General features: G+C 33.8%; 1 protein-coding gene across 3 annotated transcripts in view; it reads right to left on the bottom strand.

Annotated features, from left to right (window-relative positions):
- Window positions 1-20,215, bottom strand: part of LOC145239890 (uncharacterized) — a 576,000-nt gene that overhangs the window by 329,556 nt on the left and 226,229 nt on the right. The gene's annotated exons all lie outside the window — the stretch shown is intronic.

Raw genomic sequence — 20,215 nt, 5'->3', positions numbered from 1 at the left:
TTACTCTATGTAATTTGATGTTATATATCAGTTCACATGTTTGGTAGGAGATTGTACCTCTGAAAATAGAACATCCTATTCTTATTCTTCTCCTATTATATAAAGGGCAGTTGTTTGTGCGTTTGTATATCCAGCTAAATATCAAAAACTACAAAATGATCCAACACAAAGTTGGTATATTCTTGATCAGCGTTGCCCTGGATGAAAAACATCTAAAATTCAAAATAAAATTACTCATTCTTGAGGGTAAACTGGTTACATCAAGTGGAGGGTGGGTGTGGGGGGCTAATTTGGAAACGACCTTCCTGATAATATTGTGATTATATTTGCTGATGATACAATGCTCTATAACATGCAGGAGGGAAGAACGGATGTACATAAATCGAAGGCAATGGCAGAATCGTTAGAAAATGACTTCCAGACTATAATGGAATGGGACTGCAAATGGAAAGTAACATTTAATGCTAGTAAGATTAAGTTGTTCTCCTTTAACAATTACAAGACGCATCTCCAACCACCAATATCCACGACAAATTACACCCTACTTGAGAATTCTATCTTCAAACTTCTCAGCCTAACATTTGCGGCCAATATGAACTAGAACAAATACATTGAGGACATTGCAAAGGCTGCTGCAAAAAAGGTGGATTCCCTCTATCGAGCTAGAAGACTACTCACACTTGAGAGTATCCTGTACCTCTACAAGGCCACCATTCGCTCATACATGGAGTACTGTTGCATCTACCACTAGCCTCTCCCTCCTGGATAGCCAAAATAGAGTGTTAAATCTAATATATCCCACTTTATAAACTAAGCTCCAACCCCTGCCCCATCGCTGCAATGTTGCATTCCAGTGCCTGTTTTACAAATATTTTAATCGAATGTGCTCTGATGAATTTGTTGCACTTGTGCTCCCTCGACGTACATATCCATGACAAACCCGCTTAGCAATAAAATCTCACCCCTTCACTGTTGAAGTCCTTAAGTGCCAGAAAGCTTTCTACCTTTCTACTCTAATAGTTTCTTCCCCCCAACAGCTAGACTTCGGAATTCCCTTCCTGCTACCTGCTTCTCTGGCTGTAATGCAGAAATTTAAATGTAATGTAAACCAACATATTGTTAATCTTTCCTAGGCATGGTCCCAAATATTAACCCTTTATGCCCAATTGGCGATATACCTTGTTAGGGGTGAACACAAGTTTAAAAAAAAAAAGAAAAAGAAAAGAAAAACTCTTTATCTTTCGCCTAACCCATTCCTCTCTCTTGTTTTACTGTGAAAAGAAAATGTCATTCACCATTCAAGCAGTCTATCACTTTTATGGTTTCTTCGCCTTTTGGCTAATATCCAGCATTTTAGTGAGGATTAAAGTATAGTATATATTTAGTATTCAATAAAACTTTTTCAAATTTGGGTTTAACTTAAGTAGGACAGCCTCTAGAGTGATTGTGGTTACAATTTTGTGCTATATATTCCTAAAAGAAAATTTCATGTAAATTTATATTGTAAATGATTTTATTTTTTTACAAACCAAACTGACTCTTTTTGGGGAGCTGGTTTCTCCCCTACATTAAAAACCGACCTTGTGTCTAACTCTTTTCTCGTGGGGAGGCAAGTAAAAAAAAAAAAAAAAAAAAAAAAAATTACAATGGAAGAACCAGTCATCTGCATTCAAATAAAGGAACCACCAAAAACTAACAACTTTGTTATTGCAAACTAAAGCCAACTGAATGACATATTTACCCCCCCCCCGTAACAAAAAAAAGAAAAACGAAAAAAAAAAAACGAAAAAAAAGAAAAAAACGAAAAAAAAGAAAAAAGGAAAAAAAGGAAAAGAGAAAAAGAAAACAAAAATTTTTTTTTTTAAAAATACTTTACTGTTTAGAATGCTCACTCGCTATCCAGGATTATCATTTATTCGGGTTGTTCCAAAAGTAAAACCTCCTATTTTTTTTTTTTAACTCAAAAAGTTGAAGAACTATAAAGACGAAAGTTGTAGCATTAAAACTAGTGACCTTTTGTGCTCCAGAATTTATTTTTCTACAATCAACAACATTCTCAATAGAATTTTGCCAGGAATTCAATAACACATCTCTGCTTCCGATACACGTCCATAACAAGGGTTTGCTTTCTTACAGTCTTACACTATCAATATCTGCAACAGAGAGATGAAACTTTCAGGTCATGAATGCACAAATTCAGTCATCATAACAATGCAATTTGCAATTTCCTCTGATCCATTCAGGCAGAATAAAAAAATAAGAGGCACTACGTTTGGAACACCCTTTGTATGTTCATCAGACAAGAGAATCGACACTATCATTATGCTAAATCTCCAGTGATTACGATTGTGGGGATTGACCATGTCCATTTGCCATTGTTTATAGTTTTATCTGATGTTTTTCTTTTTTTAAAAAGGGGGTCACCACTTATCAAGGCCCGGAGATCACTCTAGGATAAGGGTTCCTATTTACAATGCCTCCCCACGGGACAGAGTTAGACACCAGAGTCGTTTTTTAATGTGGAGAAAAGAAACAAAAAATAAAAATTGTCTCAGTCGTGAAGGATTTCTCCTCCACTAACAGAGAACAAGGAATTGAAGTGTAGCATCTGAAGAACAGATACTACAATTTGATCTTGACCCAAAAGGGTTAATGAGTGTACAGTAGTCAATGGGAAAATATAATAATCGTTAGTAGTAGAAATTTGGTAAATTGGATTACTTAATGGGACGATTCATCAGGAATTTGTTTATGTTGGACTTGAAGACAACCAAATTGTAGTCAGCTGGAAAACAGACAAGCGGAAAAGAGTTCCACAGGCGTGCAGTTCTGGGAAAGAAACTTTGTTCATGGAATCATTGTTTCAGTTTAGGCACAGATAAAGAGTGGGGAAAATTATTAACGGTGGTTAGAGGGGTGTTTTTCGTGAAAGTTTGGCGAGAGGAGGGGGCTAGATTGGAGCTCAGACGAGCACTTGCCATGGTTTCTTTCAATGTCTTCTTAGGGTCGGCTGGTTTTCCTTTTGCTGTCTAGTCTTAAGTCTCTGCAACTGCTGATATACTATTAACTTCTTTCAACATGTTTGAACAATGGAAGACAGTTTTCTCTTATTAGGATACCAAGTTGTCTGACGTTATCTTTTGGATCTGGTCTAACTTTACATTGCATATCCATCTAACCAATGCCCTGCCATTTCTTTAAAGTCAGACAAGCAAGGCTTAGGTAAGGCCCCAACACCGTCATGCAACATCATACTTCTTACACGTCTATCATAGATCTTACCTACCTCTCTTAATAATTGGGCTGCCTTGAGATGCTAGGACTGGAAAAAGTTCTCTGAACTTTCCCCAAACTATCTTGACTCTGATGGTCAAATTTAGTTTGCAGCCATCTCTAGCGTTCAGCATATCTTCAAGCAAAAGATGTCTACTCCAGAATGTTGCCGTCTATTTCAACTTCTGTGAAAAGCAAGCAGCCCTCACTTGAGCATGCTAGAGAGACTACAGAGGTTTATTGTTCGTAATTGTTTAAAAGTTTTATGAATGTAAATTTTTTTTATTTAATTAATCCATTTATAGTTTAATTCTATTTAAAGTAAACATTATATTTATTCAATCAAAGCATATATATCACTCTGGACGATGTTACGACATTTAAAAAATAAATGTTTAAATTTCAACAATATTTATAGTGGTTGAAGTTGGCTGTGAGGTTTGTTTCTTGCTAATGGAGTCAGAGATAGCTTTAAGGCCGAATTCGAATCTCCCGACCGTAATTGTGTCACCTTGAAAGGGTGAAACACTAGTGTCTGTAGGTATGTAAAAATTATAATAATAATAATAATAATAATAATAATAATAATAATATATATATATATATATATATATATATATATATGCCTGATTTCCAAAAGAATGAAACACTAGTGTCTGTAGGTATTTAAAAATTATTGAATTATTGTAATATATATATATATATATATATATATATATATATATATATATGGTGATGATTGCAACGTCTTGTCAGACGAGTGCCACTCCTTCAGACATTTAAAATCCATGAGCCCAAATGCCTGAGGGAGTATCTATACAAATATGATGTTACAGAGTCTTAGCTTTGTACGACAGCTAAGTCTCTCTCTCGGTTCAAAATGTTGAGATCCAGCAACAAGCAAGAGCAAGATAGCCAGCAACAATTTAAACTGCAGACCAGCTTAATGCGGGTAATGGTCTTCCGCTTTATGGTTTTTTAAATCAGAGATTTGCTTCTCCTAGAAAGGTTGCCTTCACCACGGCTTACGAGGGGGGGGGGCCCTCTCCACCCCAATACACATATACACACACACGCAAATACACACGGTGCTAGTTGGCCGTTGACCCAGAAAAAGAGTTCATTCGCCCTTTGGAAAGTCTTGTTTTTAATCCTTCAGGGAGACTAGCCGCCCTCCTCACCAACCAAGTCTGGTGGGGGAACCAGTTTAGTCGCTGGTGACCCGACCATGAGGCAGGTAGTACTGGGTTACATGGTACCAGTAGCACATGACATGACCTGACATACAATATATACATACACACACATTGGTTAACATTGAAATCATTAATGAACCTGACATATTTTGCTTTACTGTAAAAAAAAAAAAAAAAAAAACTCAAAGGAAATAGTGCCCACTTTTATAATTACCTTCATTACAAACACATTTTATGATAGAGAAACTTGTTTAAGCATAATAATGCACCTCCATGAGCCAGAGAGAGAAAAAAAATTAACACGCACAAAAAAAAAAAATAAAAATCATAGATGATCATACGAACCAAATTTCAATTAACTTGCCAACCTCAATTTTCACTTACCTACAAAATAAAATTAAAAAAAATCGATTAGTTTTATTTTGAAAGTCAAAATAAATGCAAATCATTTATTTTTGAAGCATTTTTTTTAATGAATTTATATAATCCCTTTGCCTGCATAAAGAGAGCATCAGCAAAGATTAAGCAGTTCACTTGATTTGGACAAATCTACAGTTCTGTCAAGTTTCCAGTAGAATACAGTTAAAGTTAAATTATCATATATACTGGAGTGCACTGGACGCTCAAGTTTGACTTTTGACTTAAGAAAAGTGCTTAGGTATTTACTAGTGTTGTGACAATTAATCGGAATCGGGAATCGGAAAAATCAGAGCATTTTGGGGTATCAGAATCAGAAAAATCACCTCCCCCCACCCCCACACACAAGTGTTTTTTTTACGTTTAAGAAAATACATGCACATTTAAGATGTGTTTTTTACAGTAATCGGGACAAAATAACACTTTTATCGTTAAATATTTAGAGATTTATAAAGAATCGGAATCAGTAATTGTATCGGAATCGGGAAAAATATTGGAATCGTCCCATCATTAGTAGTTACCCTAGAAAAAATGTGAGATGATGCATCTACATATACAATATTGTCTTCCATAGACTGTGGTTTCATCATTTCATGACTCATCAGTGTGACTAGACATAGCAAGTGAATCAACCCAACATTAAAAAAACAAAAACAAAAAAAAGCAAAAAAAAAAAACAATAACTAACTAAATATTTAGAGATTGTAAAAGAATCGGAATCGGGAATTTAGAACAGAATCTGTAACTATCGGAATCAGAGAAAAATATTGGGATCCTCCCATCGCTAATATGTGTACATGTATAGATATTTTTAATATAGATTTGTAGTTTGTTAGGTCTTAATTTAAACACACACGAATCACAGTTTCTCCCCCCCCCTCCCTCAAATCTTCCTGCTATCCCAATTTTACACCTAGAGTAACATCCGGGCATTTCCAAAGTCAAAAGTCGATTTTTTTTTTTACTTCCAGTGTAGTCAACTACATAACATATGTGCATACGCGCGTGTGTTTGTGTGCAAAAAAAAAAATCTATATCTCTGCTGGCATCTACATCCACACTCATTAAAAAAAGAACAACCAAAACAAAAAAAAACAAACAACAAAACAAAAACAAAAAGACCCCCCCCCAAAAAAAAAAAAACGCTGATAATGCTACTCAATAACAATATATCTACATCAATACATAAATCTTTTACATTTCATTCCGATTTCTGTACATTCAATTCAACATTAATATATACAATAACTGATTCTCTAACAGTAACGGAGGGAGGAAAAATCCAATAATAGTCACAAAGTAGCATTACGAGATTACATTGGTTTTTTTTTTATGTTTATTATTTGCATGAGATTATTTTTATCTGCTAAAAGCATCTCATTATTGTATATAAGAAACTTCAATAAACGTTGAGTAGAAACAAAAAAGCTGTGTGTGTGGGCATACGTGTGTGTGTGTGTGTATGCATACGCGTGTGTGTATGTACGTATGCATACGTGTGTGTGTATATGATCAACAACATCAGTAAAGATTGGAAATAAAAGCAAAAATTTCAGTTTAAGTGGCTACTATCGAGAGGGAAAAAAATCTGTTAATTTCCTTTTGTATTCACTTAAAAGACATAGAATAGGGAGTGTTCTATTAGCCATTCAATGTGATATACAGGGTATTTTATGTGGATGTTCATCACGTCAAGTTGGACAGCGTATGCTTGTCACGTCAAGTTGGACAGCGTATGCCCGTCACGTCAAGTTGAACGGCGTATGCTTATCACGTCAAGTTGAACGGCGTATGCTTATCACGTCAAGTTGAACGGCGTATGCCCGTCACGTCAAGTTGAACGGCGTATGCTTGTCACGTCAAGTTGGACAGCGTATGCCCGTCACGTCAAGTTGGACAGCGTATGCCCGTCACGTCAAGTTGGACAGCGTATGCCCGTCATAGCGTATGGATACTGGCCTGACTCTTTTCCAACTTGTGACCTTATGTCACATCTTCCTGCGATAAGAAGGAAGTAAATACTATCTTCTTCAAAATGCAAAAAAAACTCAGAAATTTGTGCTGAATTTTGCATGGAACTAGTGAGACCCTATGGAAATTCCACGGTGTTTTCTTCATGAAGTTGTATCATTTACGTGTTTTTTTTTGTTGTTTTTTTTTTCCCCAAGGGAGTCACCACTTATCAAGGTCTGAATGCCAGCTGAGGATAATGGTTAATGAATGAACGGTTGTCATTGGGACAATAGTGTAGTAATCATTAGTGATGGAAATTTGGGTATAATTTGATTATTTAATGGGGATGAATCAACAGGAACTTGAAGACGACCATATTGTAGTCAGCTGGAAAGCAAGCCAGTTGAACAGAGTTCCACAGGCAGGTAGTTCTAGGAAAGAAGCTTTATTCATGCAATCTGCATTCAGGTTTAGGCACAGATAGAGTGAGGGAAATTGTTGATAGTTGTTGTAGTTAGACGAGTGTTTTTTTGTGAAAGTTTGGCACAGATTGAAGCTCAGATGAGCACTTGCTATGAAATATAATGATAGAACAGAGACATGCGCGCAACGTCTCTTCTGTGGGAAATAAGTTGCAGAGAAAAGGACATGAGGTTTCAGACTGTTAATACTATTTCTTTTGAAATGATAAAAAGGGTTTCTTTTGCTATACACACAGATCCGAAAAAGTGTTCAGAAAACAAATATATAACAAATAAATGTTATCAAAGGCAAGATAAGTTACTTTTCGACGTAACTGGATAAGTTTTTAGTGTTTTTATTTGACGTAATATGTTTATTCAGCTCCGAAAACATACAGTGTTTACCGATGTATTTGAAAATTGCAAATGGCGGAGGATCCTCTGTTGAAAACGGTAAGTGTGAGAAAATGAGTTAAAACTAAAAAAAACTAGACAAAATACTGTTAGAAACTCGCTCAATATATGTTACCGTGACATAGGCTGACATATATTTGGTAGGTTTTTAACAGTATTTTATATAGTTTTTTGTTTTAACTCATTTTCCCAAATTTACCGTTTTCAAGAGAGTGTCCCCCGCCATGTACAATTTTTAAATACATCGGTAAACACTGTATGTTTTTGGAGCTGAATAAGCACGTTATATTAAATAAATACACTAAAAAATTAATCAGTTAGGTAGAAAAGTGACTTATCTTGCCTTTGATAACATTTATTTGTTATATATTTGTTTTCTGACAACTTTTTCAAATCTATGTGTACAGTAATACAAACCCTGATAAAAATGTCTGTCATAGTCCATACTATTATGAAAAGTCTTTTCTTCTGTAAGAATAATCGTCATTGTCAGTTAAATATTCTTTAAATAAATAAAACGAATATGTACCTTTTTTATATTCATTCATTGTAGCAATTTAATTCTTTTTAAAGCAATAAATATTCTGCCTTCTTTCCACAAGAATAAATGTCAGCTTAATATGCTTAAATCAATAAAACAAATGTTACTTTTTAAAATTTATTTAAAATTGTACTGTTTTAGTCAATGCCATAATTTGATTTTTGGGAACAATTAATTTAAAAACGTAAATTGGAATTGTTTACTTCAGTGAAGTGGCACTCACTCTAGTTGAGTTGAACCGGCTTCCTCCAAAGGAGGAAGTTTCATGGGAATATCAATTTCACATGCAGTTCCCAGTCACTTTTATATCCCCCATTTAAGATAGACGACGTCAGGTTTTTGCAGTTCTTGCAAGGGAGGTGCCAAGGTCCTCTTAGATATAGAGCCTGGTCACCCATCTGGTACTGACCAGGTTCCGGATTGTGTAACTTTGGTGATCTAACCAGTGGGTCAATGTGATTATGCCGTAATTAGGAGGAATTCAGTTCAACCCACCTACGGTGAGGGCTGTTTTTGTTCAGTTTGGATATTATAAGATTAATCACTAGGGCTAGGACAACAGCATATTCTTTTCATTGTTTTTACTCTCGAGTGTGTATCCGGTGATATCGTATATGCTTTTATATAGAGTGATGTGATTCTCGGTTGATTAATTGTGTCTAACTGTGTCGGATATATACTCGAGAGTCAAAACAATGAAAAGAATATGCTGTCATCCTAGCCCTATTAATCACCAATTACTATCTTTACTGATCAGATAATCTTCAAAAACAAGGGTGGAAGGTGATAACGTAAGCATGAACATATAATTGCCTTGTCTTATTATATAGGTAATAATATTAGCATTATTAGTCAGCAGTAATAAATGCATGCCTACTCTTGTTTCTGATTAATTCTTAACTCATCCACCTCCTCCAACCTAATTTTCTATTCCTGAATAACAATCACTGTATATATGACTTGGGGGCTAACGTGATTACAGCTTTAACAAAAGCATACAGAACAAACATTCGTGTTGAAAAGATCTTAATAAGAAAAAAGGAAAAAGTATTTGTTTTTATGTCATTTTGCTTTTCTTTTTTTTCTTTTTTTTTTTTTTAAGGAGAATGGAAGATTTTATTGTGTGATAAGCTTTCAAAAAAAAAAAAAATGAAAAAAAAAGAAAAAAAAGTACATTTTTTTTTTTAAACCATTTTTGTGGCTCATTTAAAAAGTATTGAAACTTAAGCTGCATTTCTAAAGAAAGAAAGCAGCAATAATTGAAATAGGAATTCCAAGACGAAAATTACCATCTACGTTCAAGTGTATTTTACCAGGATTAAAAAACGAATACTGGATGCATCATAGCTTCGCTTCAAAATATTAGATGTGTTCAAAAAGTATCCAGACTAATGTGTAATCGCTGAAGATAAAAATGAACCACGACTGAAACATTTTCTTAAAAATAAAAATAATTACAAAATATATACACATCGTGGCCATATTTACTACTTACGGTCAAAGATCTGCCCCTTACAAGACCCTAGATGAGCATTCATGCTGAATATCAAGTATGAAGCTCGAATAAACTAAAAGGGTTTTTTTTTTTTTGTATTAGTATGGATATGGACACAGTGATCCTAGTCAGTATTTGGATGGAATACCAAGTGCTGTATGCAAAATCGGATCCTCGTGGCTTTGCAAGCTGATGGCCGGTCACCAATCTAAAACTACAACAAATAGATATAAACTGTTTGTTGCGATCCACATTGACCAGACACTGTCCAGCGATGACAGATCGAGTTCAGGTATACATTGAGAGAAAGAAAACAAAAGAAAAAGAATGAAAAGAAAAAAAAAATTATGGAAGAAAGAGGAGAGGGAGACAGAAAGAGACAGAGAGAAAGGATTAGGAAGGCAAGGGGGATGAATAAGAAACAGAGAAAGAGCAAGGAAGGAGAAAGATGTATTGATCCAAGTAGAATATAAGGATATAACGATACCTGTTGAATGTTTTATAACGGTTGTGTAATGAATAACCGCATAGAAACAGAGACGATGATTCATACCATAAACACGGGATTTTTAATTAACAGAAAGAAAGAAAGGGTGTAAAAAAAATAAATAAAAAAAAAGCAGAAGACTCTAGAAAAACAAGCCATTTAATTTTCCAACCTCCTTCAACCCACATAACAACTACATTAGAAAAACAGATGACGTGTAAAAAAGGAATCAGAATGGAAGAAGATGGTCATTAAAAGTCCAAGTGATTAAACAAGGGAGGTAATCAAAGAACTGAACTAACAGAAAAAGAGCAGCAGACATTGCTTTTGTTTTATTATTATTACTAGGGGGGGCAACCTTGCTCGGTCGTAAAATACACTTAAATATATTTCGATTCATGCAGATTGCATAGTTATTATTAGAGAAAATTCTCTATTGAATATTATATATATATATATATATATATATATATATATATATATATATATATATATATATATATAAAATGAAAATTACAATTAAATTTACCAAAATGATCCAAGATGGTAAAATTAAAGTATATTATAAATATTAAATAATTGATATTTATAAAGTTATCTCAGCCAGATGTAAAAGCTCGATAAAACCAAATAGGAAATAGAGCTTATAATAATATATTTTTTTTAAATCAGTACTATATATATATATATATATATATATATATATATATATATATATATACACACACACACACACACACACACACACGAGCAAACAGTTAATAAAACATGTTAAAAAACACTTTGAAATGAGTTAAAAACATATTTAATCTGAAAAGGAAACACTCCGCGGATTAAGGACTATCCACTTATCTAGTGTTTCCTTTTCAGATTAAATATGTTTTAAACTCATTTCAAAGTGTTTTTTTAACATGTTTCATTAACTGTTTGCTCGTATATATATATATAGTACTGATTTAAAAAAAAAAACAAATGACTTGGGTGCCATCAGCTAGAATTGAAACCAAAACATTTAGCGCTCCAGTTACGTTCCTTATCGTTTGAGGGTATCAACAAATAGATAAGAAAGATTTAAAATTAAACCATTTCAAGCCATGAATGAATTTGCACATGTGCAGAACAAATAGAAATATGTCGACAAGTTGAAATTAATATTTTGCATTTCTGTGCGCGTTATCGATCCATCCAAACAAAGATCTATCCGTTATAAACCACCCCTTTGTGTATGCTTGCTATTTCCTGTTAATTTTAGTGTTATGTGACCAGTAGTTTAAGAGTTTATCGATTAAATATTTTCACACATACACACATCTATGGTTTTATTTATATAAATTAATATATTTTATACAGGATAATGAGGATTAAAACGGCCGGGTAACTGAAACAATAATGTAACTTAGAAAGATACGGTAATAAAAAAATAAAACGTATATATATATATATATATATATATATATATATATATAATATTTATTATTTTTCGTTTTTATGTTTACTGGTAAAATGAACGAAAAAAAATACACTCGAATACTAACTCAATGTTTTGAAAATAGATTTAATAAATTGATTAAAAAAATAGTGATTCAATTTTATTATTTCCTTGTAGACTAATCAAATCTTATTTAAGACCATCATAACATTTGAATACATCGTATATTGTGGATAGATTTTGTATTTATCATTAACCCGTTTACTTGTTGTATATAGTATTTTCTATAAGACATAATCCTTGAGAACTTAGCCGTTTCGGGGGAGGGGGAGTAATTCATGTTTTCCCTTTAACATTAAAATTATAAAACCAACTAAGATTTTATACGAAGTTTTAGTTAAAAATGAAGACAACGAAAGTAAGTCTTATTCTAACGTTTAATAAACAACTTTATTTGTTATCTTCGTTAGTAGAAGAGTACAAGAGAGAAACAGGTTAGTATGTTGAAGTGTTCTTGTGTAAAGATAGATTTAATATCATGCCGGCTGATTGAAGGAGAGAATACTTCAGTTTACACGTGTTTGTAGCCAGTAGTCGTCGGTATGAAGGAGAAAGAAATGGAAATGTATTCAGCGTTTTTACGTATGTGTGTGTATGTGTCGGTGTATTGACAAGAACATTTCTGTAGCATGATAAATAAAGTTCGTATGGGCACCGCACATGAAAACAAATGGGAGTTAGAAGGTCACCATGTTAGCTTGTTGTTTACGTTTGGCCTGAGGCCAAAGGCCCAGATGAAGTCTGCTGCCTGGCAGGGCCAGGAGGAAAGAGGGTTAAGAGTTTCAGATTCGTCTTTTATGTACTCGGTCACATGATTGAGAGCTGGCTTGAGATTGGACAAGTCAAGGAGAAAATGGATTTAAAATCTCAAGCTGTGAGATTTAGCTCCTGCCTGTGATTGTAGCAAGTTTCGGCTGCTACACCCTTTTAAACTTTGCCTTTTCATGCTTGACTCCTTAATAGCGTGTGGATTTTATACCTGAATACTTTTAAATGATTCCTTTTCAATTTAACACTAAATTATATATCTTACATAATGATTTTTTAAAAATTCATTTTCACCCTAAACAAGGCATACTGCCATTTGGAACGTAAGGGGCTACTATTTGGGATCGTGTCTAACAGGGGACTGAGGGGAGTGTAGCAGCGAGATGTCTGTTCACATTACATTTGAACATCTGCAGATTAGTACAGTCAGGGAAGTAGAAAACGGAGAGTCAAAGAGTCTGACGGAAGAAATTTTTAGAGTAGAAGGCTTCTTTTCATTATTATTTGTATGTAGGTAAAGAATAAAGACAACCAAACAAACAAAAAGAAAAAAAAAAACAACAAACAAAAAAACTTGTTAGTTTTCAACCAATTAATTACTAACTCTTCTGATCGTTTTTTCTGGTCAACATTGTACCTATTTTTTCATGGCTTTACTTCTTAAAATAAAATGGTTGCCCTTTCTGGGTGTTGATGTATATCCTTTTACTCAAGAGAAAGTGTAATTAACGTGACGTTTCTGAATTTTTGAGATGAGGATTGGTTATTCATATTATTTGGATTCTTCGGACTACTGTTCTCATCTTGAGTGTTATTTTCACAATGTTTTGGTTGATGTAACGTCCAACTTTCTTCTTGTTGAACTCGGGAATGTGTCTGTCAAACTTTGGACAGAATTTCAATCGGAGCCCTTTATTTACTTCACAGGGGTAGCATGCTCTTGTTCTGTCAGCCATGACTGGCATATACAGCATTTTATTTATATATATACAGCATTTTATTTATATATATACAGCATTTTATTTATATATATACAGCATTTTATTTATATATACAGTATTTTATTTATATATACAGTATTTTATTTATATATACAGTATTTTATTTATATATACAGTATTTTTTTATATATATATAGTATTTTATTTATATATACAGTATTTTTTGTTTCTATTTTGTTTTTTAGAAGTGGCGAACTTTAAATTAAAAAAAAAAAAAAATCACAGAAAAATATTTATATTATATTGTTTATTCCAAATATTAATTTTTAGTGTTTATAATCTAAGTACAATTTCGAGCATGTATGGCCCCACAGCTCATGCATATACGACATAATCTAGATGTCCAATTTTCACAAATTATGCATCAAATTAGGTTTATTGTGTCTGGTTTATTAGCATAAACATGGGATTTTACATATATAACAAAATAACCTAAAGGTGTCAAAGTGCACGAACGAGGCAGCCAGTTGACAAATCCATTTCATGAAATTGTTTGTTCATCAAATGTTCTCCCTGTAAATTGGTCATTGCAAACGCTGCTTGAATATCAGTCTCTTCATGATGAATTACCAAACCAAGCTGAACTCAAAATAACCGATAGTTGCTAAATTTGCAATTAAAGAAAATACTAGTGTTGGGACGATTAATCAGAATCGGGAATCAGAAAGATCAGAGCTTTTTGGGGTATCGGAATCAGTATTGGAAAAATTTGACCCTATTTTCCGATGTATAAAACCGATTCCTTTAATTATTTTTTTTAAATGATTTTGGTTTAAGAAACATCTTCGACTGCTTGTAGTAATGATAAATTAATAAATATTTATTGATTTTAAACTTCCAGTAAAACTAAAATCTCTAGATCACCCCCTCACAAATGTGTTTTTACGTTTGAGAAAATATAGGCACATTTAAGATGTGTTTTTACAGAAATCGGGACAAAATAACACTTTTTTAGTTAAATATTTAGAGATTTATAAAGAATTGGAATCAAGGATTTAGCATGGAATCGGTAATTTTATTGGAATTGGGAAAAATATTGGAATCGTCCCATCACTAGAAAATACAGTTGTCAATTTAAAGTTCGCCACTTCTAAAAAAACAAAAAAAAAAAAACTTATATTTCTGTCGCTCATGAAATTTCAAATAAACTACAATTTTTATTTATTATTGTTTTACGTAAAAAAATAAATTTTATATATATATATATATATATATATATAAGTTTTAATATCCACAGACACATGTTTCGTTTCTTGAAAACTCAGTGTAACTATGTTGAACTCGTATATCAACCTGAGGCTCACACCTCGACCTTTCATCAGCAGTGATGGAGTCAAACATCCTAGCTATCTTATGCAGCTTGCTAGCAAATTTAATGTAAAGATTTTACTGTAGGTATTTATGCTAATTGGTTTTAGTAGAGAATTCCATTCTGCTTAGATATAAAGCATCTTTAAATACATCCGTCACAACAGCTTCACAGTAAGAAGCTCGAGTTTGTAATTTTTAGATTCGGCCAAACATTTTCATCATAAAATATGTCTATGGATAATAAACTATTTAATTATAAAAATAAAATATATATGAGGCGCCTCCAATATATTTCAAGACTTTTTTTTTTGGTACAAGCATTTAAAATTGTTATAGACTCTTGAAAATTCAGTATGAGATGACTGACTAATTTTTATGATTTCAGGTTCAAATGAACAGCTACAGCAGGAATTGGAATACACTGTACTAAAGCCTGATTGATACAGCTGTTGAATTTCAAAAATACAATCTGAATGTAAGGACACTTCAGAAGAACGGTATGCAGTAAAAAAAATGCTGTTTCCAACTTGGTAAAATGCCACAGAAACGTACTTCAGACTGCTTTTGGACCATCTTCCATGAATTAGGCATCAGTTTTTGAAGGGCATAAGAGATTCAAGGAAGGTCGGGAATCTATGAGGGACGATGAGGTGTGGGAGGAATAAGGAAGTCAAAACACCAAAGTTGATTGTCCAAAGAAAGAATTTTATGGATAAGAAACACCGTATGTCTAATAGAGACAATAAATGTACAGTTTGATGTTAGTGCGGGAACTGTACACATAATTATTTGTGAGGAATTAAAGATGAAGAGGATTGGCGCAGTTCGTCCCAAAGATGCTCAGAGAAGATCACAGACTATTTAACCAAGAGGGGAATTAAGACAGCTCTCTATAATCCAAACCTTGCTCCCTTTCAAGGAATAACCATGTCTCATGTCTCATGTCGTTATGAGACAATCGAGGAGATGAAAGAGGTTGTGTTTCTGGGCATTTACACATTCACACAAAAAGACTTCCACGGGGACGTTCAGAAGTTGCTGGAACGGTACAACAAGTGCATTACAGCTGGAGGAGAGTACTTCAAAAGAGACTTTCATGTGTATATGTTTGTATCAATAAAAGTGCCCATACGAAAAAAGTCTGGAAACTTATTGAAGGCACCTCATGAGATATATATATATATATATATATATATATATATATATATATATATATATATTTGTATACTGTTTTATGGGAAGTTTGGTTGGTTGGTTGTTTTTGTTTTATGGCATATCAACCCTTTTCAGCTTATTTAATGCCGAATCCAAAGATTTTGAAGAAAAAAATTTTTATAGAATATATTTGTTGTTTTCAAGTCGGTTTCTATTTAACCCATAGTTGGGACCCTAACAGATACTACCACTCCGGGTCAGAGTGGACCTGGGAGCAATGGTAATCAAAGGGTGGCTCCACACTCCCCAAAGCCCGCAAGCTGGGGCCTCACCACTGGATATAGTTTAAGGTCATATCCAGGACCTCCATTGAGGGACTTTTACCCTCTGCAGGGGGGCAGTCGGTGTATTCTAATGCCCCACCGACAGGGCCTTTATGGGAAGGAATTCCAACAAAGTGCTCGATTACAAAGAAAAAATTTTTCAATAAAAGAGCTTAATATTTATTTAAAACTGTACAGAAGGTCAGAAAAACATTGGTACCGTCGGTTTCGAGCCTAACATAAGGGGGGGGGTTAATGGTAAATAATAAATAATAGCTCTCGTAAGCTATGTTGTGTTCTGTTTGTTAAACAATATATGCGGTCCTGCATTATCCTCAAACAGAAAACAACATGGCTGATGAGAGCCTAACATTATTTACCATTAACTGGTCCCCCCTTATGTTGGGCTGGAAACCGACGGTACCAATGTTTTTCTGACCTTCTGTACAATTTATATATATATATATATATATATATATATATATATATGAGAGAGAGAGAGAGAGAGAGAAATTTACAAATGTTTTTGCATCTCATAATTTCAATGTATAAATTCTATTAATATAAAACTTAATGTCTACAAACGGAATTCGAGAATAGTTTTATCTTCCATAAAAATTATTGAAAAAGTAAAACTAAATTCAATATGGAGGCTTCCATTAAATTTATGTACAGAAATTAACAATGAGCTTTTGTCTTGCATAAAATGCTTTCGAATAAAATAAATGAAATGTCATGGAAAGCCTTCAGTTATATGGGAAAAAAAATATGTAGCAAAATTGTTTGTTCTTTTTTTGTCTTGCGTAGAATGAAATAAAAGAAATCCAATATGAAGCTTAGATTTACAGAAATGTACTAACACAGAAACTCTTTGTAAGATCGTTATTCATGCTGGACCTACATTGTTTTACTCATCTATTAAAAGCACTTAAAAATTCATACGTTAAGAAAATTCTCATGAGATTCTCTCCAGGAAAAAAAAAAAAAAAAATCAACTCAAACTTCTTGGCCTTTCTTTCTCATCACATCTTTCTTGGAGTCCATATATTAGATCCATTGCTCCTACTGGTTCTTGTAAAATAGGTTCTCTATATCGTTCTAAATACTTTCTCCTCCCTATCTCAAGCTATCCTCTATCTCGACAAACCTACTGTAACAAGACCATGTATGGAGTATTGTTCCTATTTTGCTTCCCCCACGAGGGCAGAGTTAGACACCAAGGTCGTTTTTAATGTGGAGGAAGGAACAAAAATTAAAAATTGTCTCAGTCGTGAAGGATTTCTCCTCTAATTGTATGGAGTAGTGTTGTGATATTTGGACTGGTGAATCTCTACCCCATCTGAAGGTTCTTGACAAGGTGCAGAAACGTATCTGCAATTTAATTGGATCCACTCTATCTTCTTGGCAACCTCTCTCTCTCTCTCTCTCTCTCGCGCGCAGACGTAATGTTGCTAATCTCAGTCTTTTCTATAAATATTATTATGCTATGTGTTCTTCAGAATTGTCTGATCTGATCTATTCCCTACTTCTTTTGTCCCCACTCGTTGGTCTAGTGACCCCAATCAATTCACTCGTTTAATACCTATTGTAATATAGCTTCCTATTCCAGTAGCTTTTTTCCAAGAACGGCAGGATTGCGGAACTGTCTTTCCCCCCGACTGTTTTTCTCTCTACTTTTAACCTTGTTCTTGTTTCAAGACTAAGGCATCTCCTGCTTTTGAAGCAATTAGCTTTTGTTTCTGTCAGCTCCTTACATTAAATGGTTTCATGCATTGTCTGGAGTGATTTCCATAAAAATATTCTAACCAAAGATGTTTATATATATTAGAAATAAAAAGGAACGAACCGAGTTATGTGTTCATGAACGTTTCGTCTTTATTTTGAGATTTCTCCTGGATGAATGAGATGGAAGTCTCAAAATAAAGACGAAACGTTGATGAACACATAACTAGGTTTGTTCCTTTTTATTTCTCTATTAGCATGGGTGCCTGGCATTGCCTGGGTGCTTGGAGGTGTGCGTTGAGAAAAAAAAAGAAAAGAAAAAAGTGGGAGTAGGAAAGCAGGCTCGAACCCGTGCCACGAAGGAGGAAAAGAACGGGGAAAAAATGTGACGTCTTTGCTGTTACGACCACCGCCAAACCGGAAGTGACGTAGATTTAAATTAAGGCTAGACAATCGAAAAGACGGGATGTCTTTCAAAAGTATCAGCGAAAAAAGCGACCCCTCCCTGTAGAAAAGTGCCTAGTTGAGGGTGAAGAAATTAATGTTTTTAGCCAATTTTTCGATATTTGTTGTCTGAAGGGTCTAGTTTCAAAATGATGCTGATCTTGTGAAAATCCGTTGCCTCTGTCGAAAGTTTTAGGCAGACATGAAAACATACATACATTTATATATTGGTAGCTCAAATTTTCGTCCCAAACCGATTACAAAGTTTGCCCTATCTCTGAATACCATTTATGTAAAATTTCAAATGTTTAGACCAGAAATTGTCTGAGTAATTTCGTAGAGACCGCAGAGGTCAAATTTGTTTTGACTTTGACCCCTATTATAACCTCTTAACTTTTATTGTTTTAGGCTCAAATCAAGTTATTAAGTTAGATCCATGTCCAAGAAACCTATATCTAAAATTTCAATTGTTAATACCTAAAATTGGTGAAGGAGTTTGGTAGAGTTCTCGAAGGTCAAATCGAACTTTGACCTCTTAACAGCCAAATTTCTGGCCGAAAACGGATTACAAAGATTTTCCCAAATCTCAGTATCCTGTATATCAAATTTAGACTGAAAATTGACAGAGTTATTGCGTAGAGAAATGTACATAGATGCACACACAGACAGAGACACTGTCCTCGAGTGTCTAAGGTCTCTCTGTACAGAAGTTTGTCTGAACAAGCTGGCACAAGGATACTTTTCCATAGAAGTAAACCCTGACCAAATATTCAAAATCACATTTTGTATTCGTTGCCCAAATTAGATCTCCTCACTATGGCTAACTAACATCAGCTTTTACGAGAAATGGTGCACCTTCTCCAAGTGATGTTACCTCAAGTAATAGCACTAAGCTGGATACTCCACCAGACTAGATAAATTCTTGTCCTGGAATCCAGTAAGACTAAGAGACCAAAATGAAAGATATACTACAACGTATAAAAATGGTTAATTGGGGAGAGGAAAATTATGTTCTCAATTTCTTTACTAACTCAGTGTTTGAGAGATAAAGAACTTTAATGGAACATTCGAATATCTATGTATCTCATATAGACTTCAAGTGTTAGCCCCAGGTTGTGGGCCCCTTGATTTCCGAGGACTTCGACTGAAGTAAAATAAAACAAAACAGACGGCACTTTCACTTTTATAGATATATAGATAGATAGATTTTGTCGGAATACTATTTTCATTATTCTCGTCTCTCTCTCTCTCTTTATATATATATATATATATATATATATATATATATATATATATTGTCTGTGTAGATTTCCCTACACAATGACTGTCAAATTTCAGTCTACAGTCTCGAAATTTGATATACAGGGTACTGAGATTTGGGAAAATCTTTGTAATCCGTTTTCGGACAGAAACTTGGCTGTTAAGGGATCAAAGTTCAATCTGCTGAAAAAAAAAAAAATGAAAAAAGACGAAAATAAAAGAAATACAGGGTGGGGAGGGGGTACCGTTTCCATACACTAATAATAAATAAGTAGGTTTACAAATACAAGCGATTTGCATGACAAAGCCATTTAGTGAAGTAAGTTTTTTGTTTGTTTGTTTGTTTTTTAAGTGGTGATGAGTGTGGCGATGTATAGGAACCAAATATTGATTTTAGATGTTGTTATATTTCTGCTTATGAATGGCATCGTTCTATGAGAAAAGAAAAGCAAGTGCGGATTTAAAAATATCACTTGCATTATAGGCCACTTTATTTTGAAATGTC

The sequence above is a fragment of the Euprymna scolopes genome, chromosome 19, assembly GCF_053919585.1.
Source record: "Euprymna scolopes isolate OS-2025 chromosome 19, ASM5391958v1, whole genome shotgun sequence".
Taxonomy (NCBI): domain Eukaryota; kingdom Metazoa; phylum Mollusca; class Cephalopoda; order Sepiida; family Sepiolidae; genus Euprymna; species Euprymna scolopes.
Note: the sequence above shows the minus strand (reverse complement) of the source record. Positions and strands in the feature narration are given on the sequence as shown.